The sequence below is a fragment of the Lontra canadensis genome, unplaced genomic scaffold (assembly GCF_010015895.1).
Source record: "Lontra canadensis isolate GAN:19392208 unplaced genomic scaffold, GSC_riverotter_1.0 scaffold70, whole genome shotgun sequence".
NCBI lineage: Eukaryota > Metazoa > Chordata > Mammalia > Carnivora > Mustelidae > Lontra > Lontra canadensis.
Genome location: NW_022631064.1, coordinates 4,452,157 through 4,475,093, shown reverse-complemented (window position 1 = coordinate 4,475,093; position 22,937 = coordinate 4,452,157). Strand labels below are relative to the sequence as shown.

Genomic DNA, 22,937 nt, shown 5'->3' with positions numbered 1-22,937 from the left:
AGGATGAGGGAGACAGCAAGGGAGTGAGACGTATGAGGGAAAAATGTGTGCCGACAAACGCTGACGGGGAGAGGAGAGAAACCAAAGGGCCAGCCCTGACTCTGGGGTCCCACCTGCCAGGGACACTTCCAGCTGATCCTTTTTAGGACCTGTCACAGTCTGCCTGGCGAGCTGTCATTTCTCATCACTTGGCTCTCACTGAGGATCTTTGTGTTATCACTGTCATGAAGAGACCTGGCAACTGGCGCAGAATTTCCCGGGGCGCTACCTGATACGCCATTATTCGCCTCTTATCATCTTCGCAGAGTAGTTAGGCCGCTGTCAGAGGTAATGGAGACCATGCCACTAAGAAAATTGGCTTTAATTTATTTATCAATTGTTTCTGCATACCACAAAAGCGGCCTCCTACTTTACGGCTGGGTCTAAGGTATTTGAGAGCCCCTGAAGTTCATGGTTTTCCGGTATTCTAAGTTCTACTTATGGCCTTTCCTGTATATGACACACAACACCACCCTTGTGGCTTGCAGGCCGTTTTCTTCTTTGCTTTCTTTAGTCACAAATCATCCTGAGGCATCCCTTAAGTGCATTTGTATTGTTAAGTGCACCGGCTTGATTTGGTGTTAATTCAATTTGAGTGCCCTTAATATCTTGTGGGGGTGATGCAATGCAGGCCGCCTGTACCTTGTAAAGTCGGGTCCCAGGTCTGCCTGGGAGCAAAGCACCTTTCCCATAGCCATTTACCAAAGTTGCTGATAAAATTTTCATAAGGGAACCTTTTTAGTCTGACCCTATTGTGTTATTCTACCATTAAGTCTCAGAGAACGGAGCTGGCTTCTAGTGACAGCTTATCACGTTCTCCATTATTGCTGCCTGCCCCAAAGAGCTAACCGCCTGGGTGGAGTGCAGGGCCCTCCCTCCCTCCTGCTTCTGGTCCGTTCTGGGAAAAGCTTATGGGCCCTCACCTAGGGGCTAATGTGCAATCGGCTCTCTGTGGGTGCCAGGGAACAGAGCGCTCTTCCTGTCGAACTGGCTCCCCTTTGCCTTGGAAAGCTCCAGAGGCCCTGAAGCACTTTGCGAAGCCTGCCTGATAGGAAAGGGAGAAGTGAAACAGAGTAAGAATCACAGAGCCCTTTACTTACATCTCGGTCCTCAAAGCTGGGATGGTCATGCCGACACACTACCCTGGAGCTCCACTGAGATCCTATCTGGAAAATGGGAGTTAGAAATCTGGCAACATCATTAGCTCAGAAAGACGTCCAAAATCTGGGGTCAGGTGTACCTGGGTTTGCATCTGAGCTCTGTGGCTTCTGTCCTCTGTGACCTTGATCTGGTGAGTGGGCCTCGGAGCTTCAGTGCTCCCTTCTGTGAAATGGGAATGCCGGCTTGTACCTCATGGGCTCTGTGTGGGGATTGAGACCACACGTGTGAAGAGCACGAAACATGTGGCACAGAGTCAGGCTCTCTTACGGTTCCCTCAGAATCCAGAGGCCCTTGGAGGTTGTGGGTGAGAAAGCTGGATCATACAGTGAAGAAATTATTTGGATGGCACAAGAGGAGGAAGAGAAAGAAGTCAGGTCTGGCTCCATGGAGGTCCCTTTTTACCTTTCCCACTGTGTCCCCAGTACTGTCCCTAGGCATCGGGGGCTTGGGTGGATTTAGGGAGCATAGGACCACTTTCCCCCTCCTTGATGATGACATTTCTTTTCTTTTTTTAGATCTTATTTATTTATTTATTAGAGAGAGAGCATGAGAGAGATAGGGAGCATGAGCAGGGGGAAGGGCAGAGGGAGAAGTAGACCCCCTTTTGAGCAGGGAGCCCAATGCAGGACTTGATCGCCGGACTTAAGAATCACGACCTGAGCTGAAGGCAGTCGCTCAACCAACTGAGCCACCCAGGCGCCGCATGATGATGACATTTCTTCACAGCAGACTGTCTTCTCGTCATTCTGTCTTATTTTGCAGTCTGTGTCTGGGGAACGGCTGGAGCCTGCCTAACAATGTGAGGCCCGGTTTCTGCCACTCTGGGGGCGAGGTGGGGTAGTATGGCAGTCAGAGAAACAGAAATGCAAGACACGTTTTCAAAATACTTAAATGTTATTCTTATCAAAGCAATACATATTTCGTTGTAGAAATGAGGACATCTAGATAAAAAGAAGATACTGGAGTGAAAGGGAAAAAAAAATGGTCTGTGATCCTTCCACCTGGAACACCGAGATCCTGTGCTGTTGTTTTCTTCCGGCCTTTTCCTAAGCACGCATGCGCACACACGCACGTACAGGCACGCGCACGCGCGCACGTTCACGTTCTTGGCCACAGGAGTATGCTGTCCTGTTTCAAAGCAGGGTCTGGCTCCACCCCTTGGACAAGTTTTTTAGTTTTTCTCCTACTCTTTCCTCATCTGTAGCCTAGAGCTTCGTGGTCGTGCTTCCTCAGGGGGTGAGTAAGAGAAGCAGAGGGACCAAGGCACATGAAATACAGCTCCTGGTAGGCAGCACGCTCTGTAAAGGGGCTGTCCTTTATGATTATTATTAGGTACAGTTGAAATCTGGAATCATACAGTACGTTCTGCTCAAAGTGTCGTTTTAATGGGGGTGTTGCTTCTTTGCTCACACCCAGTGGCTAGACTACGATGCTTTCTTAAACTGCTCACCCTGACAGGATCTGGAGGTGGGGCTGAGCCCTGCCTGCCTCCTGACTCAGGATGCCAGGGCTGAATGGTGGTAATGATGTGTTCCTTTTCAGAAGGGCCTACCAATATTAGTATATGAATCCTTACAGCCTGACTCTTGGTGGGCTTTAGTAGACCCATTTTACAAGAGGGAGAATGAAGACAGGTATCGAAGTGGCTATATGAGGTCTCCAAACAAGTAAGGAGGACTTCTGGCTGCTAAGAAATGAGCAGGGCGGCCCACAGAAATGGCTGGGCTGCTCTTGGGCTTGGGATTTGCCTTTATCGCACTTTAGGCCTACATGGAGCAAGGAGTAAGGCTGAAATCACAAGGCAGATTTTCAGAAACAAGTATTTCATGTCAAAGCTCTGCGAGTCTCATTAATGTGTGTGTGTGTGTGTGTGTGTGTTACCATTTTGGTTTTCTTGAGACTCCCTTTGTGGGATTCAAACATTTGGAGAGTGAAAAAGGATAATTTTAAGCCAGGCTGGGCAAGGCAGGGTCATAAATCTGGAAGGAAGATCAGGGTCCAGCTGTGTGTGTGTGTGTGTGTGTGTGTATGTCCATGGGCATATGTGCTCACGTATGTATGTGTATGTGCATGTGTCGAGAGCACATGCCTGGAGAAGGCACCCATGTGTGAGCTTCTTGGCATGAGCGGGACAGACAGGGAGAGGTCTCGGAAGGGAGCTGGTTTGGATGAAGTATTGGCGAACGCTCGGGACACTGAAGGAGAAGAGGCTCTGGTCAGGGAACTGTGCCGCATCAGAATTTATAACAGATTAGCTTATCTACCCCTTGATCTTCAAGGGTATATGGGGAGCTGCGGATGAGGCATTTCTGCCTTGATTTTCCCAGGATTTCCCTCGGCACAGCCCAAGGCGGTGAGAGCTTGCTTCTCACACCCCCTCTCAGGTCATTTGGAGGAGGCTGACAGTGCCCAGGAATGCTGACATGCTTCAAAACATCACACGAGAAAGAGCCCACTCGGATTCCTAAGGGGAGTTGCTGTCGGTCTATTCCGAGCTCCGGCAGCATCGGTTCTGATTGCCATGGCCCCCCTCCCGCCGCAGACGCCGCAAATCCATATTCATCCTGACTGTCTGCAGGACTCCCCTCTCCCTGTCCATCTGTCTGTCTGACTCTCTGTTTCTCGCTCTCTGTGGCAAAGGGAGCTTGCTAACATGAAAAAGGGAGCGGGCCAGGATGTTCCAGATGAGCTGCTGCTGGTGATGTTGCTTTAAACGCCGATGAGCTGAAGCGGCTGGCAAAGAAAGAGCGGGGTGAAGTGTGGTTTGACGTCTCGGGGCGCTGGGGAGATGATTCATACAACATGAGCCCTACGGGGTCCTTGCTTAAATCCCAGCCTAGCACCCCCGGCTGAACTGGGACTCTGAAGTCCAGCCAAGGAGCGTCCCCGGTCCTGTCTTGGCAAACAATTGGTGGGTCAGAGGCAAAGGACAGGGGAGGCGTGAGGCTTTCACTGGAAAAATAACCTGCTGGGAAAGAAGGAATTGTATGATGTGTGTGGTGGGGAAGGCCAGCCAGGAAGGACCTGGCTCTCACTTTACAAGGCAGCTCTCTGAAGCCAGAGGGACTTTTTAATTGCCCCAGAGGCCTGTGGGCCTCAGCGTGAGTGGCTATGGCATAGTTCTGGAACGGTGTAGTGATGGGGGGCTCTGGGCACTCTGGGGCTCTGGGAGCTGTGCTGGGAACCGTGAGGGAGGAAAGCTGCGGATGGGGCTTTGCTGTCCTCAGACTCACCACTAAGGCAGGAGAGGGATGTAGAGGGAAAGAGCTGCCCATTTCCTGTTTGTCTGGGTGCAGGGGGTCTCTGTTGTCCCCACTTTGACCTTGGTATGAAAGTGCATGTTTTGGCCACCCTTACTCCACCGCCAGCTTCTTAAATTTTCCTTGTTCCCACTGGACCCTCTCTCTGCTTCTCTGAGAACATTTGTTCTCTCCTCTTTTGGAATCTGCAGAGCCATCTTTCATTTGGGGACACACCCTTCCCCAGGGCTTAGATCCTGTAGGTTTGGATTCAGACACTTGGGGGCACGTACCCTAGTTCTGGCCAGGGTGTTGGGTTTAAGGATGGGCCCATGCGCCACGATGGTCTAATCAGAGCCAAACCTGAAACTTCTATTGGAAACGTTTGCTGGAACTTGGGGGATGGAGACAGACATTCTCTTTCACCTGGGGTTGTTGAAATGAGAAGATAAAAGCCTGGCGCTTCTGGGGGCCACCATGAAGAGAAAGTCTGCCTGCCAGTGAAGACACAAGAAAGGGAAGAAGAGTGACAAGGTGGACAGAGATAGGTTTCTGGTGGCATCATTGGAGCACTGGACTCTAGTCATACTCGAAGTCAGTGTCTACTCCTGGACTCTTCATGTATACCAACCAAGAAATTTCCCCTTTCTTTCATTATCCATTTTTTTCATGCTACATGATTGGAAGTGTGGTATTTAAAGGTCAGTGTGCCTTCTCATCTTTCCCGCACTACTCACCTATTATATCTTGTAAAGTTGAGCCCCCAACTTTCTGTGTTTCCTTCTCTCCCCTTACTCAGGCTTCCCTCCACCCTGTGGTGTCCACTATGACTTGAGTGCACCTTCATGTTTCCACCCCAGTCTTGTTCCCTGAGCCCAGCCATCGACAACACATTTCCACACTTGCTTCAGGCATGGGGACACTCATAGCTGGCTGTCCTCAACTTCCTCCTCCTCAGCCCTGGTAGCTGGTTCCCCGGTTCAAAGTCAGAATTGCCTCTGATTCCTTCTTGTCCTTCCTGCCCTTGCATTGAATCATCCATCAAGTCTTCAAGTCTTTTCTCCATCTGCTACCATTCTCTGGTCTAAAATCTCATCATGGTTATATCAAAAGCCTCTTACCCGGCATTCTAACACTCATTTCGAACTGCCTCACCCACCCAGCACATTCCAGCTTATTTAACTTCCTCACATTCCTTTCCCACCTCACAGCTCACCTGAAGAAACTGTATTTCTGACTGTTGTACATCTTCACATCCCCCCAGAATTGACATTCATGAGACATAAAGAGACACAGGAGCATCTTTCTGGACTACTAATTCTTGGGGGTATATGAAGTTGTGTTTTAACTAGAAAGTAATTAAACACATTTTTTATATCAATCTTCTGTAAAGTAGAATACCAAACTCATACGAATTTTAAAGATGAAAGATAGATTTTCAAGAAGTTCTGAGATTATAGAAGCCCACTTCTGGCTACCACCCAAGAGGTCTGGGGTTCCTTTTCCTCCACCATTGGGAGGAAAGTTCGGAACAACAGCAATATGCTGAGTCATGTCTAACCTTGATTTGGTGTGTACCTCAAGTGACCCTACCTTTCCTGCCCTCTTCCTTGTTCTTTATTGTTTCCTGGAGATAGAGGGTTCTTGTGGTTGTTCTTTAAACTCAACACTCTCATTCTCAACCTTGTTATGTGCTGCTGTCTCCTTTTCCAAATGGTCCGCCCTCTTTTTATCTTTCCATCCACTACCTCATCAGCCGCTTTCAGGCTTAATCACCACCTCACAATGGTCTCTCCCTTCTCATATCTTTGTAGCCTTTGGAATCCATATCAATAGATTATATACTGGGCGAGAGTCACACACCTGGTCAGAACCCTGAAAGTCTCCCTATTGTCTGGCTGTGTGATGAAGTCCAGGTTCCTTAGTATATGGGCTCTTGGCTGATCTGGTCCTTCCATGATGATGCTTCAGCCTCATTTCTTCTGGTGACTACATTTGATCTTTGCTGTCCAGACTTTAAGAACCAGTGAAGTGTCCCCTAAGCATACTGCTCACTGTCAACTCAATCTTGATCCTCTTTGTCTCCTTCCCCTTTCGTCTTTATCCATTAAGACTCTGTTCAGGCAGAACACCCTTCTTGGACATCCCTTCCGAGCAGAGTTCCATCTCAGCATCAGTTGGAACAGTCTTGCTTGCTTCATTCTCTATTCACCTAGGAAGGCACTCTGCTCTTGTTTCATGGGTGTAGAGTCTTCCCTTATCTCTCTTAGAATATTAATTATATTGATATTTAAAAAAAATATTTTTTCCCCTGCTTTGCCTGTATTTCCTGTGAATTCCTTTCTGATCTCTTTCTTTAGGTTAGCAGTTTTCTTCAAGTGCCTAACAGTAGAAATCTTCTATACATATTGAAGAATCAGGAGGGGTGCCTAGATGGTGCAGTCAGTTAAGCCTCTGACTCTTGGTTTCAGTGCAGGTCATGATCTCAGAATCCTGGGATGGAGCCCCACATTGGGATCTGTTCTCAAGACAGAGTCCGCTTGAGATTCTCTCTCTTCCTCTGCCCTTCCCCAGTGTGTGTGCGTACTCTCTCTTTCTCTCTCTCTCTCAAATAAATAAAATCTAAAAAAAAAAAATAAATCAAGAACTAGAAGCTAATGGAAAAACCCACAGGAGCAAAGGTAGGACTGTGGCCTGGTGGGCCTCACCAAATCATGATCTGGCAGTTGATTTATTATTAACAAGGGTAGTCTTTTCTACTGGAGTTGTCAGTTTCTGTAAGCAGCTCTCTCTTCCAGTCACCAGTCTTGAGGTGGGGCAAACAAAGTAGAAAGTAACTGGGAAAATGGGTTTCAAAATTTCACTTAATCTTCTTGTTTTTAGTATAGCACCTCGCTCCTACTCTCTACTTTACCTGTCTCTAAGTTCAGAGCCCTTCTAGAACAATCTAGCCACAGTGTAAACCTCTTTTCTTTGCTTGGATGTAGGATGCTTTCTTGGTGTCACTGGGGTAGATGAGGGGTTGAGAGGGTGTCCACATTTTTCATAAAGACTTTCAATCTGCCTGTTTTTAGGCATATATTCAACCCCCTGTATTCTGAAAGAGGCCCTGCCTTCAATTACTGAGTCTTTCTAGTTCTTTGTGCTTTGATCTCACTTTTTGCTGGTTTCCATGCCCACCGACCCCATTCATTTTGGCTTCATATTTTATTGACTTTGATAAGCTATCTCCAGTAGCTTTCTCTTTGTTCTGGAAGATTTTACCATTAAAAAAATTATTTTACTGGCATTTTAGTGAAGTTTTATGTGTGTGGGGGGGCAGAAATAGAAATGGATGCACATGTTAATTCTGTCATGTTGAACCAGAAGTAGGACTGATTTCCTTTCAAAAAAAAAAAAAAATCCAAGGGGCACCTGGGTGGCTCATTCAGTTAAGTGGCCGACTCTTGGTTTTGGCTCAGGTCGTGGCCTCGGGGTCCTGGGATCAAGCGTCATGTGGGACTCCACGCTTGGTGCCAAGTCTGCTTGAGATTCTCTCTCTACCCCTCCCGCTCGCTGCTCGCACATCCTCGCTAAGTGAATAAACAAAATCCTTAAAAAAAATCCATTATAAATGTTTTTGTTTTTATTTGGGTTTTTTTTTGGGGGGGGAGGGATTTGTTTACTTTACAAATACTTTTTTCAATTTCTTTCTCTGACATTCTGTGTCCTTGTCACTAGAAGTACACTGCTGACCACCACAGACACAGTTTTTTCCTCACAGTGCTTACAGTCTAGTGGGGGAGATAGACAGTCAAGCAGGAAATTTATAAGTGAGTGGAGTGCTGTGAAAGGATGACTATATTCAAGGTTTTGTGGCAGCAGTAATATCTAATCTGCCACGGTTTAGATGCATATGAGATAGCCAGGTAAAGAGGTGGAGAAGATGTTACAGCTAGAAGAACAGTAAACATTATGGTTTTTATAAGAGAAAAGAGACACACGTGAAGAATAAAAATAAATTCAAAAAAGTTTCAGAAAGTGTTGAAGAGAGTGAGATATGAAGAATTGGAGCCAGAGAGGTAAGAGGGACAGCATTCACAAGCCCCGATATGGGACTTTATCCTTAAGACAGCAGGAAGCCATTGAATGCTGTTAAGAACAAATGTGACTATACCATTTATGCTTGTTTTGGTTGGTGGGGGGAGAGGGGGTTGCCTTATTTCTCTTTCAGTTTTATCATTGTTACTTTATATATATTGAATCTATATTGTGAGATTCATATATCCCAATGATGGTTATGTTGTTTGTGCTTTCTTGTTCTTGTTATTCTTTTTTTTGCCTTCAATTCCTTTGTCAGATATTAAAATTGATACTCTGACCTTCTTTGATTCAATTTTTTTCATCCTTTAACTTTGTGTTTTCTTTTAATTTCTTTCATAGATCATATATTATTGATACATAAGAGAAAAACATTTTTAGCTAATCTAAGAGTCTCTGTCTCTCTTATGCTTTTATTTATTTATCCCTTTAGCTATCTCAGATCTACCTGCCTTCCATCTATATATCATCTTTCTATTATTTATCATCTATCATCCATCTATAACCTCCCATTGAACAAGTTGGACATGTTAGCATGTTCTCATTTCTCTTTGCTCCATCCCTTTCTGCCAACCCTTTGCTGATATTATCTAAAGCTTTTGTGGGGCACCCAGGTAGCTCAGTGGGTTAAGCCTCTGGCCTCGGCTCAGGTCATGATCTCAGGGTCCTGGGATCGAGTCCCGCTCGGGCTCTCTGCTCAGCAGGGAGACTTCTTCCCACCCCCTGCCCCCTGGCTCTCTGCCTACTTGTGATCTCTCTCTCTCTCAGATAAATAAAATCTTTTTTAAAGAATAAAGTTTTTGTTCAGGGATATTATGGATAAACTTATTTTTTTCTTTGTTTCTTAAATTTTAGTTAACAGTTAATTCTACTACATTATTTGGATCCTTTTATTTCCCATATTTCTTCTAACAGTCTTGGATTTGCTTTTTACTTGAATTTTCTAAATAGTTCTTTGTGTGGCAAACCTGCTAAAACCTTGTATGCTCGAGAATATATCCATTGAGTATCCAGATTTAAGTCATAATTTGGCTGAGTGTAGTATTCTATATTAAAATTGTTTCTTCCTTTAAGGGTAACATTTATCATGTCTGGTAATCTCCATTGATGGAGGGTTTCTAACTCAACTTCTAGAAGAGGGACAGAGGTGAACTCTGAGGCAGATAGTTCAAGATTCCACAGAACAGTAACCAACCTCCCTAATTTTTATCTCTCCATTAGGCCACAAGTTTGGTCAGAAACTTCCTTTATATACTCTGAAAAAGTAACCTGGGAAGGAAATTATCTCTTTGGTGGTAACTCATTAATGGTTCAGTCAGTATGGGGGTGAGGGAGGAAAAGGGGAAGAGGAAGAAAAGGAAGGAGGAAGAGGAGAAAGAGGGGAAGGGAGGGAGAAGAAACAGAATGGATTGGAATGGAACAGAATAGAGATGGAATGGAACAGAATAGAGATGGAATGGAATGGAATGGAATGGAATGGAATAGGTTGAAAAATATAGAGGGCATCTCAGCAATAGGCATGTTGTTTTGTGAAACCTTTCATTTGTACAGGGCTGTATACATACTGAGTCACCACGTAAAATGTGTTTTCTCATTGTGAGTGGAAGTCAAAATCAGTTTGAAGAACACAGCTTTGATGCAATCTACAAGTTCTGAGGGGAGGGAACATTGAGGAGGTAGAGGAGTGGGTGCTCAAGGCCAGCTGGCCGGACCACATTTTTTCATGAGTTCCTCACTCTGCAGGTTGTTTGCACTGCCCTTGTTTGACCTGCCTCCCACCTGGCTGATGCTGCTGGCTTCTCTTCCACCCTAAAGCAGGCGCTCGTCCTCCAAAGATAATGTGGTCAAGAGCAAAACTTGGGAGCTTTTCCTTACCATGTTCTTCATCACTTCACTGTACCACCTGCCCCAAGTTAGTCCTCACATACTCAGTCTACCAAGGGTTCCCCACAGTTTTTATGTTAGTTTCACAAATCTAGTTTTGCTTCTTACTTCTGTAGTTCTTCCCAGGTTGGTTGTGTGAGAAGGAACCAGGCTTGTTTTCATCGTGTTGGGAAGCCAAAGCCTTACTGACAATTTAACTGAGAGCTAGCATGGTCCTGGGCCCTGCTCTGCAGCAGCTCTGCCTCTGGAGGCTTTTACCCTCTTTCCATGCCACCTCAGGCCCTCCCATTTCAGTAAATCCTCGTGCCAGGTTCTCTCCCTTCCCCCATGCACTATCTATTTTGACTTTTGCCTTTGCCTATGATTATTGGAAACCTCAGGCCCTAGCCAGCAGGGAAATTTATAGCTCAACAATTACAATGTTGAAACCCTGACAAGTCCACTCTGGTTAATGGCTCTGAAAATATGGGAGAGGTGTGAACAACTAAATCTATGACTCCATATTGTGGGTCTGCAATGATAGACTTGTAGGACCGATTACTTTAACGGGAATTTTTCGTTTTCTTTTCCTCTTATGTTACTGTTCCAAATGCTAGTCTCACTCAATATGGATTCATTACCTGGAGGATGGAGGATGGCTCAGATGTTTGGATAAGCGTCTTCTCAATAGTTTCTTTTTTCCTTTTCTGATTATGATTTTTGGAAATTGGCCAACAACAATGCAACAGGCAAGCAACAGCCTGAGAAAAAAAGCAAACAGTGCTGGGTTGCATTAGACGATTATCATATATTACATGCAGGTGGGATTCCTCAACTTCCCAGCCTGGCAGAAAGCTTTTAATAAAACAGCATGAGAAGGGAGGAACTGCTTTTGAAAAATGAGATGTCATGGAATTTGGGGAGGCAAGGAAAAGATAGGATGGCTCAATGGTGAAAAATAAAACTGTGTTTCTGGAAGGAAAGGTATCTAGTGAGTGATAGTGAGCAAGCCATCGTGGACAATCTGCCTCACCAGGGCAGGTCAAATTATATGCTTACCTTCCAGTTCCTTGGAGTAGTGTCATACCTGCACATCTTTACATGGCCTCATGATGGGTGCAGGGTACTTTTCCACACCTTGTCTAAAGCGTTGACCAAGTGACTTGCTTTGGCCAATAGGAGGTTTGTGGATGTTATACGAGCATAGGCTTGAAATACACTCATGAGACTGGGCTTGCCCTCTTTTTACTCCTACTCTTACAGTGTAGAAAGAACATCTCTCAGGTAAGTGCTGGTCCAGGGAAGGTGAGAGACAAACAGAGGAGCTCTAAACCCAACCCACAGGTTGGAACCAAGCCCAGTTGAGCTCAGACCACATCAGTAGCCAAAGCTCTCTCAACTCATTGATGTGTGAGAACAAACAGACAAAAACTCACACACACAAATAAAACACCCAGCTGTTTGTTGATTTCCACTGAAATTTTGTGTTTTGGTTGGTTGTTAGATAACAAACCTGACTGATAACATTTACTTAATAGGGCTGCCCTTGGATAAATGGAGAAGACACACCCTGCCTTTTTTTTTTTTTTTTTTTTGAGTCCAGGAAAACTCTAAGCCATTGCTTTCTGTGGCAGGATGCCCAATGCAAATGGCAGTGCCATCCTCTCCAAAAGTATGGGACCATCTGTAGGAGAGAGAAGAGATGAAACAGTCTCCAGTGTTTTCTGAGGAATAGCAAAGATTGAGGGATCAGTTCTAGCAAAGAGCAGGGAAACAGCATTTCCAAATGTTGCTTACAGTGGGAGGTTGAAGTGAAGGCCTTTGGGTGATCTGCATGTAACTAGGCTAAAATAAAGAAAAAAGTGTCCTGAGAACTTTTATTATCATGGCTTAGTTAGACCTGGAGTGACGTGGCTTCTCATTCAGTGCTGGAAGTTTCAGTGATTCCGTTGGACTGATACCAGGTCTCGATCTTCAATATTTGGCACAATACTAAACAAATAGGAGATGCTCAGTAAATCGACTAGCAATTGATAGATTATCAGGAAACTTAAACCTAATCACAGCACTGTCATTAATTAATTGCACGACTTCAGACTAAAAGCTTACCTTCTCAGTTCCCTCATGTGGACATGAGAATGAAACTATTTGATGTCTAATTGTGAGGGGGCGGGGGATAAAAGGAGATGAAGAGGGAGAAAATCTACAGTATTCCTGAAGTGATGAATATTATTTCCCCATAGGTACTACTCTGTTGGGTGCCTGGTACTGGTAAAACAAAAAGAATGCTGAAACCAGAATGCAGCCCTGAAGGAGTAATAGGGAGATGTTTCCCCTATTATCTCTATAGGAAAGCAGACAAAGGGAGTAACAGCAATGTTGCTCTGTCCTTTTACCACTGTAATTTGTGAGGCCAAGTCAGGCCTGTGGACTAAGAAATCAAGCTTTTTATTGCCCATTAAATTACATGCTGGGAGTCCTGATTTGACCCAAAATTGTTTTGTAAAAGTATGTCCTCAGTCGGATGCATTGCAGGATTAAACCAGGAACACCTCTGATCATCTGGCCTCTTTTTTAAGATCCCCAGTGTCATGGTATTATGGCTTGAACTGTGTCACTCCAGATTCATATGTTGAAGTCCTAACCTGCAATATCTCACAGTATGACCTTATTTGGAGATAGGGTCTTTACAGAGATAATCAAGTTAAAATGAGGTCATTAGTGTGGGCCTTAATCCAATATGACTGCAGTCCTTGTAAAAAGGGAAAACATGGAGATAGACACATTCTCATAGGAAGACTTCTATGTGAAGATGAAGGCAGAGATCAGTGTGAAGATTCTATAAGCCAAAGGACACCAAAGATTGCCAGCAAACCAGATGCTAGGAGAGGCATGGAACAGGTTCTTCCTCAGAGCCCTCAGAAGGTATCACCCCTGCTAGCACCTTGATTTATAACTTCTAGCTTCCAGAACTGTGAGACAATGAATGTCTGTTGTTCAAGCCAGCCAGTTTGTGGTATTTTGTTATAATTGCCTTAGCAAACCTATACACATGGTATCTCTGTTCATGAAAAAAGCTGGCTCTTTGTGTTAATAGTAAAGACTTATATAGTGCTTATGACTTGCCAGGTATAGTGTTAAGCACTTTACTTATAATGCATGTATTCCTCCTGAGATTCCTATGCCATAGGACTCTTAGTACTCCTGTTTCCAGATGAGGAAACTGAGGCACAGAGGGTTTCATCAACCCGCTGAAGGTTGCAGTCAGTATGTGGCAGATATAAATCCAGGCATTTAAACCCAGGCATACTGGCTCCAGGGTCTCTCCTCCTGCTTCCCTTGCATGTGATATAGGGTAGTTAATTTTGTCCCCTTGTTCTTATAGATGACTCTGGTCTACAGCCTTTGTTCTCTGGATAACAGAAATTGACTTATTTCTAACTCTACAGCATGGCCTCTCTCTTATATTTACAACATAGTTACCTGAGCCTTTACTGTCTCAGGCACCCTCCTCTAAACATGCCTTACTTTGTCAGCATCACCATTAACTTCCCACAGTTATCCAGAATCTCCGACTTGGTCTGATCCAATTAGAAAATCATGAAGTTATCACTTTCCATGATCTAAATATTATATTGGGGTGCCTGGGTGACTCAATGGGTTAAAGCCTCTGCCTTCGGCTCAGGTCATGATCCCAGGGTCCTGGGATTGAGCCCCGCATCGGGCTCTCTGCTCAGCATGGAGCCTGCTTCCCTTCCTTTCTCTCTGCTCGCCTCTCTGCCTACTTGTGATCTCTGTCTGTCAAATAAGTAAATAAAAATATTTTTAAAAAATAAATATTATATTGATTTTTAAAGAAGTTACATTACACTAATGATCACATATTAAACTTGTGGTCAACTCACAGACCCAATCAAAACTCATAGCTATTAAGCAGGTAAACCTCTGTTGGTGCAGTTGATTCTTCCAGTGGAAATAATGGACTTTGCATTCACCCCTAATCTTTTTGCTGGGTCTTTTTTCCTCAGCATTTTAGACTATCAATGTTGCTTGAATCTTGTTCTATAATACACAGCCATTTATCATTGTGAAGGGGACTTCTTCACTGGAGTATGTTGTGGGCAGTAATCTCCTGGGAAGTTCTATCATTTCCACCTAATTCAAGATGATTTCAGCCTGGCAGGTACTTTGGTCTTAATGATAAGAAACTTTCAGGCATGTGTGTGTGCGTGTGTGTGTGTGTTTATGTTGGTATATAGTATATTCCAGTCTTAAGAATTTGGTTTGCCTATGGTTTTCTTTGATTTTTTAAAGCTCCTTAATTGCTTCCTATCTCCTTTTCTCTAGCTCCAAAATAGAATACTGAAGCATGTGCATGTGAAAAAGCCATGACTTGTTGATCTACCCTAAGGTCAGGCTTGATCTACCTAAGAGGAACGCTACTAGGTCTCCTCCTTTTTGAACTTCCTATGGTGGTGCAGCAAGTTAGGAAATCTAATCTGTTCACCTTTTGGGAGTTCTCAAAAGATCTTCCTTTATGGGAAACATTGTTCCCCACCTGAGTGAGAAAGCAGGGCTCAGCAAGTGTTCTGAGCTGTTATCTTCACATCTTTGGCTAGGGACTCTATCTAATAGAAATACTGACTCCCAAAGCCACCCCAGTATCCTTCTTTCCTATAGCAGGGGTGACTTTGTCTTCTTGAAAACATTTGAGCTTTTTTGCTATGATTTTGCTACATTCTCCATTTGACCTCTTGGTGTTCTCAATCAGTAGCTACTGCATCTGCTTTGGCTGATACGAGTAATGTCTTGGTTTCTACAGATTTTACAGCTCTTATAATAAGCTCTGATAAAGTTTCCTTAGGCTACTTAAACTTACTTGCAACCCTCTCTCTTAAGGAAATTAGAATCTGTTTTCCTGGAGCCAGGTGGAAGCATACCCAGTTATAAATAGAAACTCCCTTTCCTACTAATGGTGGACCACCACCCCACATAAATTCGAGATACACCATAAGTGGCAAAATTCTTCTTACCACTTTTCCTAGTAAGCCCTTTGGGTTCCAAGATGGACATTTTTAATCACTTTCTAGCATTCATTTTCCCCTCCTTCTTAAAAAATACCTGATTTTCTTCAGTTGTTCAATCTCCACATATAATGAGGCCCAATAAATCAAGGGAGGTTCATTCAGTCCTTGGTTTCAGGGATGAGTCTCAGTGCAAGCCAGAGATAACAAGCGCCATCTCCTTTGCTGGTCAGTACTTTGGAACCAGGGCTTATGAAAACTCACATTCTGATGGTCCCCTGGCAACTCTTGATCCAGGGTTGGCCATGGGACTTATGGTGGCCAAATAAGACTGAAGGGAATTATTTTTATTTCATAGTTAAGAGAGAGCTTTTGTCTCTTGCTTGGTGAACATGAATGAGGAAAATATAGCCTTAATGCTGTAGACAGCCAAGCTGCAATCATGAAGAAAACCAGCTTGAAGACAAAGCCAACACAGGCAGAAGGCCTAATGAGAGAATTTCAGAGCAACAGAACCTGGGTCAGAATGGGCCTAGCCTTCCCGTTTTCTCCATTGTTTATATCCTAACTGATACAGACCCTTAAGAAAATAGGAATCTGTGTTCTTGTCGGTATAGTGGAGTTCCCGAGCTGGGCTTGCACAGAGGACAGTTGGGGTTTTAAGTGGTGAATTGTCAGCTATGTTTGCATAATACAACTGAAATATTGGCTTTTTATTGATTAGTTTTTTTAAGTGGAAGACAGAGTTGTTCACTGGGCCTCAAATGACTTCTCCACTGATCTACTATTTTATCCCAATAGTTCCATCCATCTTATTTACAGAATAGTGGTAATCATATGGTGAGCTGGTCACATCTTAACAGTGATACATAACTATAAGAATCTTAAAAAAAATCCCTCAAAAATCTGATGTTGATTTGGATCACTGCCTAAATTATGTTGGAAAAAGGAGACATTTAGTTCATATATGACTGAAAAAAAAAAAGGAAAAAATATATTGCGGCCTTTCTTTTCTAGACGACTGCTCGTAGGAAAGTTATTTGGTGTCTTCCTCACAGAAATGTAAATATTCCTCACAGTATGTCATATCTCTGGAAGCTTGGAGAACTTGGAGGATGAAGGGTTTAATGTTGTAAAATGATTATTTCCAGCATTTCTAATCAAACAGCTTATAAGAAAGTGAATTATATGTGGTCCAAACTAGTTCAATGCAAAAATTCACACCCATCTTCATGCTTAGTACAATGCATTTGTAAGCTTTAGACATTCAGGCTTTTTGCTTTTGTGACAGCCTTGACTTTAATGCCAAAGGACTGGTAAACCTCTGGTGCTCTGAATCCCAAGTTCTCTTTAGCCAATGTAAACTTTCTTTTGTGTTTCTGACCTGGACGTGGGATAATTTGCTTTTTCTTTAGGGCAGAGAGGTGTAAATTCTTGAAAAGAATAAGCTTTCATAGTTTCATTTCAAATAACCATTGTATAACTCCAGTTTTTCTTCTAGTTGAGCTTACAAGTCTGTGTGGGGTATGTGTGTGTGTGTGTGTGTGTGTGTGTGTGTGTCTGTGTGCTGATGTACACACATTCATGAGCTTTTTATAAACCAGTAGCAAACAGCTTAAGAGATGTGGTCACATAGAATGGACTGTGCATCCTTTTCTTGAGTGAGAGATAATAAATCATTCTTCTCAGGTGGAATCTTTTATTTATGCTCTGGGATTCCATTTTATCAAAAAAGCTTTGGTTTTCCTTTCTGGCTTTGTCTAAGCTGTGCTTTAGCAAGTAATTCAAATCAAGCTGACATTTATTAGTGAGGACATGGTCCACTCCAATCTCATACTCACAGCCAGCTGTTGCCATACCAACTGTGCTATGGGCTTTCCCATTTGTAAGTATGCATGTGTGGTGGCCACGTTGTGTGGTTGCAGATTTACTCTTTGTAAGTCAGTGGATAAAGTCACTATCCACATCCATGCCATGGGAATTGGTTATCGAGGGTTTTTATTTTGCCGTTAAAAGAGTGGTAGCCATTAGATAGGGTTACCATAATCAGAAATGAAAGATTTTAGTAATTATTTCTACTCTGAAGATATTCCTGTCTTCTTTTTAGAAACAGGTTTTACTTATTTATTTATTTGAGAGGGTGAGAGAGAGAGAGAGAGAAAATCTTAAGCAGACTCTGCACTGAGCCTGAAAAGGGACTCGATCTCATGACCCTGAGATCATGACCTGAGCTGAAATCAAGAGTTGGTTCTTCAACTGACTGAGCCACCCAGGTACCCCAAAATATTTGTATTTTCTAGGACATTTTCACGTTCTTATCATTTTATCCTCACAATAATCCTAGTGGTTAGGGGGGATACATGGCATTATTCCTGTTTTATAGCTGAAGAAAGGCAACTGAAGGGAGCAAAGTGATTTTTCCCAAGGTCATTCCCAGTTACAAAACAAGTTACGAAGCCACCAGCTCAGGTGCTCAAACTTGGACTTTCCAAGTTCTGCGGTAGGAAGAAACAAAGTTTGAAACAGTACTCTAAGGTAATCCCAGAATATTGTCCGTGTTGTTATTGACACTGATGTTTTAATGGTATTTTTGGAGTTATTAAATAACTCTCTTTGTTAGAATGGAACTGTTTATTTGGGTGCTGTGACTGGCACGCCTGTTAAATTGTTTCTACGGTGTCAAATATTTCTTAGGGTGAGCGTGGGAGTGGTTCTAGAAAGACACAGCTTCACATTCCTTTCTTTCTTTGAGATCCAGAAATTCATATTCTGTAAACAAGGAGGCTTCAGGTGTTGGAAGGATCTTCTGGTGCTGTTAACTCCTCCATGGAGGAGTTAAAACGTTTCAATGCTGTTTCTGCATGTAAGAGATTATTTTGTCCTGATAACCCTATCTCCTGGAATTCTCTCTGTGATTTTGAAAACTCATTTGGTTAACAAAATTTTGAGCATCTGTATATGCTGGCAGTGTTCAGCCCCTCCCTTTAGTGATCTCACCATTTTGTGTGTGTGTACAAGGACTGTATTCGAGAGCAGTCGATTTTGCTGAGGTTAATGATAGACTAAAGAGACCCAAACATTGTTTTTCTCCTTGAGTGACTCTGTTTGTACAGGATATCCCATTGAGTGAATTTTGGACATAGGTAGTTCCTTTTAACCCTGAATCAATTTATTCCAGAAGTTGTGCTATTAATGTTTGAAATCTGTAAAGTAGGTTACTGTTGCTTTAAATTAGGTAAGGAGTATATTGTAGTCCAGGGTGCTGTTTTTATTTGACTCTGAGGAGCATGGGAGGTGGTCTACCAGCCACCCAGCCTGGACTGGGAGTGGCCCCATGGAGCTGGAGGGTGGTGACAGGCAGGGGGAGGCAGGAGGTAGCTTCCGTGTTTTCTCATCCTCTTTATCTACACTTTCGCCCTAAGTGATCTAGTCCATTCCTATGTCTAGCTGCATTTTTCAGAGCTTGGTCATGGAAATAGTGGCAATTCTAGGTATTATAAGCAGTAATTGTGTTAATACAGAGAACTAGAGGCTTACAAAACTCTTGGAAGGTCAGGGAAACTACCGGTGCAGATCTGGGCTCCCTGCAGTCGTGGGGTGGGTAATTCTTAAACGCTTGTCCTGAAGTCACTATTTCAAGTCCAGGAATTCCACTGGCTTACAGCTCTGGAGCAGGTGGTTTTCTAGAGCTTTCCTGGAAACCCCCACATCTGCTGACTGACCATGCATCTGCCTGGAACTCGTGAGGGAGTGCTCTGGCTTCCAGACTTTAGGCAGTGCCTCTGAGGGGCAGATTCTAATGTCCAGACATACAGGGGAAGGTTTCTGAGAAATGTGTTTCCAGGCTCCTCCGCTGTGATGCAGAGGACAATGTAGCAGAAGTGGCGTTGATGCTGAGTTATCAGCTGACCACCAGGGATATTGTCTGTATCCATGTAAGACACTTTTTTGGTCTTCACTATGTGCGAAACACTGTGCAAGAATAAGTGAGACCAAGGCTCCATGATGATCTCAAATGTGAGTGGGAGCGCTGCTTGCAACTTGGTGATCTTTATCTTCTTTAAAAATGACTCTCTTAGGAAAAAGGAGGGAAACAAGAAATGAAGAGAGAAGGAAGCCAATGATGACCCCACTTTAACTTACCTTTTGTCCCCAAAGCAAGAACTTCCCTCACCAGTGAAGGTAATTAAAAAGAAAAAAAAAAATCATTCTGTTTTTCCAGTTACTGACTGAGCCTTTACCAAGTGTAAATGAATTTCAAACATTGGCTAGGAGTTGTATATCCCAACATAAGGAGAGAGACTCCTAAATCAACAGTTCCCAAAGTGTCTGATGCAGCGAAGCACTTCTCAGATATTAATTCAATGAAGAAAAATATCTTTCCTTTTAAAAGTAAGAGGGATGATCAGGAAAATAGAAAAACTAATTCTTACAAGGTGGAGAATTGTCTCCTGGTTCTTCCCTCTGGCGATTACTTTTTTTAATCCCCATTTCATCATTTACCTGCTCTCTAAACCCTCTTTTTTCTCCTCCAGCAATAGTGCCATTTGTTCTTCTCCTTTGTTTTTCTAAGGAGATTTAGCTGCAGCGAGTGATGGTCACCCCCCCAGCCCGGGGAATACTGATTGTATTCGTATAAATCATCTGCGGGTAACATATGACTGGCCGACTGCTCGGGCCAGTAGGTCTTGGAATGCGTCCTCCACCCAAAAGCCCTCCTCTCTCCCACATACATCTTTATCACTGGATTTCAAAGACAGATCATGCACAGGAAGAAGGGAAAGCTTTCTTTTTTCTTTTTTTTTTTTCCCCTAGCATCCCCTCCTCCTACTGAAACTCACCATGGTACCCATTGGGAAAGAAATGAGATAATCAGGATTTTTTTTCCTTAGAAAACTTGCAAGACGAAACCCAAGAGACAGAGCATGCCAGATGTTGTGGAGAGCACGACTGCCCAGTGCCTTCGGCCACACATGCTGAAGTCACGAAGTTGGGAAATCTGACTCAGGAGTCACTGTCCAGTGTGGGAGCTGACAAAGCGCCAAATGGTCTGGGACAACTGGTAACCCAGCCAGTCCCTGGAGCGCAGGCCTGGTGTGAGGGCTTTTTTGGGCATAGATCAGTCGGAGGGAGACTGGAGGGCTGGGATTACTTCTGGAATGTCATGTTCTGGGAAGCCCTGAAAGGTCAGATCACTTCTGGGGTCAGGATCAGCTCTGGGCTTGGTATCCCTGTCGTTTGCAAGAGAAGTCCTGAGCACCTGGGGTGAATGGTACAGGACGTTGGATGCGTACGCCTAAGCCAAACGATATAGGACATTCAATAGTTTAAATGGGAGAAAGTGAGAAAGCACCTACTTCCGTGCTTTTTCTAATACAGCTTCATCTTTATTAGAATTACAGTGTGATTCAGTCATCACTGGGTATACCAATGAACAAACACAATAGAGTAAACAAGGTTTTCACTACAGGCTCGAAGTTCAACTTGTCACTCGCCTAGCCCATTTACAATTAGTTTTCTTCTGTCTCATACTGTTTTTCCAGGTTGAGGTGGCATATTTGCACCAGCCTTGTATGGAATCAGGAGCCTTGAGCTGTGTGCTCAGTCTTGACACAACCCCACCAGGATCTTCTTCTCCAGGCTTGCTGTCAGCTCTGGAAGCCGTCTTGGCTGCCTCTGCTTCCCTGGAGACAAGGGCACCTTTCTGGGCTCCCATGAAACACATTTCGCAGACATGGAGTCCTTTCATCAGCCGTGCCTCTGTACCCTGGTTCTCAACGAAGTTTGCATAATGGTCCCCTGGGACACTCGTGATAAATGCAGATCACTGGCTGTCCTCCACAGAGGTCTGAGTGGGCCCCTGTAGACTGCCACATCCTTAGTCCATTCCCAGGTGAGTCTGACAGAGTGGCTGAGAGCTACTGGCATGCCCCGGACTGCTGCCTCAGGAACTTGTCTTTCCGAGGAGGCCTCAGCATGCCTCCTTCTGTCCCCGCCGACCCGGCAGGTGCAGACATTTGCTAACAGAAGTTCTTTGCTGTATTGCTGTCTGTCAGAGCATTTTATAACTAGCTTTCTGCAGAACAGTAAAAAACAAAAGAATTCAGCTTAAACATAGCCAAACAACTTTTAACAGAGCAGTAAAGTGATTTCCTCACCGGGCTCTGCTCTGCAGATCTGTGAAGCTCTGCTCACTCTGGACCTTCTTGTACGTTTACCCTGGGCCCACCTCCGATGCACCCTCACGCAGACCTGGACTGCCAAGGGGAAAGTAGTCTCCAGGGATCATCACACTGGCTTATTTCAGACCTGTGTCCCCCGGGGGCAGCTGGGAGCTGGCCGAGGCCTCAGGGCAGCTGGGAGCAGAGCCTCATGCCCAGTGCTGCCTGGTGGCCTTCTGAGCTCCGCCACCTGGGTGGTCTGCGTGCTGGCAGAGCACAAGGCTGCGGGAGTTCACAGCCCCCTCTGGGGGACATGACGAATGGCCTTGCTGACAAACCGTGGTCTGCTTTCCATCTCTGAGCCATGAACGGTTTCGTTTTCAAAGCCAGAAAACAAATCACGGGAACCAGACACAACACACGCAGGCCACAAATGATGCAGCCATATCCTCGTCTCAAGGAAGGGACCTGCAAAGGTAAAAGAAAAACAGTTTTGTTAGGACTCTTCGATGAAAAGTTAATACAGCAAACTCAACCAGAGCTTGTAATGGGACGCTCTGCACCCTCCCTGACTGGGCCTTCTGACCTGGTTGACAGTCAGTCCTCTCTGGTGGGCAAACCTATCTGATGCGCTCCATCCCAGGGAGCTTCCCAGGCCACCGTGGTGGGAGATTTGGACAGGCCAGGAGAGGCTCTGGGACTCTGCACTCACCAGCTGCGTTTCTATCTGACTTATTCATAGAGTGCTGCCAAAATCCCATTTGAGGAAAACATTCTGCAGGTAAACAACAGTGGAACTATTCCAGTCTACTCTGGTATCTCATCCTTTCCAGTGGGTGGTTCCAGTAAAGAAAGGAGGAAGACAGGATAGCAATTTTATAAGAAGGCATCGATTTCTTGGTGCCTCCTGTCTGATGTTGCCCACCAGTTCCCCCTGTCCCCCCCGTCCCTTCCTTTGGGCACATGCATAATGATTTAAGGTTGCATTACCAAAAGTCAGAAAGAATGAGCAAAGGATCATGTCTCTGTAGATTGTGGATGACAAGGAAAGCATGTTAGCTAACCAATATGAAAAGTGAGTCCTCACCTCAGCCTCTCCTACTTGGCAGACAGGTCCCTGGTATGCCTGGGTCCCGAGTGGCACACGAGCTCATGCACATAGGCCTGTCCTCTCCATGGTCCTACAGCAACATAGGAAATATCACAGATAACTTGGGCCTGGTGAAGAATGGGTCACCCTTTTATGCCTACCCCCCACACATGAGTGCTCCCTACTGGCCACGTGTATCGTAAGTTGATTTTGTTCCCCTAGCCGCAGCTGACTGAGCCAGCCTTCCTCATGTCGTGGTGAAGAGCAGGATAAACGCTAA

At 44.4% G+C, this 22,937-nt stretch overlaps 1 long non-coding RNA gene across 1 annotated transcript; it reads left to right on the top strand.

The window, feature by feature from the left end:
• On the top strand, positions 1-21,285 carry LOC116881014. Its single transcript, XR_004385320.1, has 3 exons — positions 1-327; positions 20,299-20,468; positions 20,950-21,285. It is a non-coding gene; the product is annotated as an uncharacterized LOC116881014 (long non-coding RNA).
• Positions 21,286-22,937: the final 1,652 nt, after the last annotated feature.